This window comes from Aplysia californica, unplaced genomic scaffold (genome assembly GCF_000002075.1).
Source record: "Aplysia californica isolate F4 #8 unplaced genomic scaffold, AplCal3.0 scaffold00889, whole genome shotgun sequence".
Classification (NCBI taxonomy): Eukaryota; Metazoa; Mollusca; class Gastropoda; order Aplysiida; family Aplysiidae; genus Aplysia; species Aplysia californica.
In genome coordinates, this window is record NW_004798159.1 from 169415 (window position 1) to 170468 (window position 1054).

A 1054-nucleotide genomic window follows, 5' to 3' on the forward strand; every position below is an offset into this window, starting at 1 on the left:
TGGGAGGGTTGGGGGGGGGATGATCCCAGACGTCATTCAGTTGTACTTTTGTTTACATTTTGAAAATGAGGTCAGCCTGTCTTTGCATACGAGGCAGTCTGTGTTGTATGTTTAAGGAAGAGTTTTACGGCACTTGTAGCACTATAATGTCATAAAAGTGCAGAAGATTCGAGGTGCTACAAGAGAGTAACAAAACTAACAAAAAGAAAGACGGTATACATCAATTTTTAGAGAACATGCTTTTGTTAAGGAAAGCAGAACTATTACAATAGTGTTAAAAGGCTGTTATATTACTCCAGGTTCGTACTATTTGCCGTTGAAACATGTCCTCGAATATGATGATCCCGTCAGGGACCCGACGTTGTGTCCTTGGGAAAGTCTCTTTACACGAATTTTCCCCACTTCTCCCAGGTGAGAATGGGTACCCAGCTAAAGACAGCGAAAAATCGTATCAGTTTATTAGTATTTGAGCACTTAATCAGCTGCTTGCACTGTATGCTTCCCGGGAAGCTGAGAATGTTTTTGAGTGTTCTATGGTCTGCTGGGGTAATAATATAGTGTAAAGCGCATAGAGCCTGCTGTTGAGCGGGAGTAGAAGCTATACAAATGCTATTTATTATTATGATGATGAAACAGTACCCTCTTTTATACAATACTTTAATCAATTAACTATTATTGCTTCATACCACTCAATGAAGACTTCGGTCAAGGGTATGAAGGATACCATGAGAACACACTACATCACACCCAGCCAGGCCATCCAGCTTGCTAGAGACAGAAAGCTCTTTCTCCCCTCTACGCTCTAGAGGTACAAGAGGACGGATAAAGCCAAGTGAGTAAGCTTCATACCCCATGCAACCAAAAGGCTAAACAAAACAAAAATGCTCTCTTCATCCATACATGTATTTGAAGACACTGTGCTTCCAAGATATTTGAAACTATTAACTTTTTAAAAAATGTGTCACGATACGGTGGAATCAGGCTCTCGTCAAGTTTTGGGCGTGTAGCGTTACTGGTATCACCCTAACGCGTGTTCTTTTGTCTTGCTTTTGAT

The 1054-nt window shown here is 40.9% G+C and overlaps 1 protein-coding gene across 1 annotated transcript in view; it reads right to left on the reverse strand.

Annotated features, from left to right (window-relative positions):
• Positions 1 to 1054, reverse strand: part of LOC101847771 (cholecystokinin receptor type A-like) — a 44015-nt gene that overhangs the window by 10723 nt on the left and 32238 nt on the right. The window lies entirely within an intron of this gene.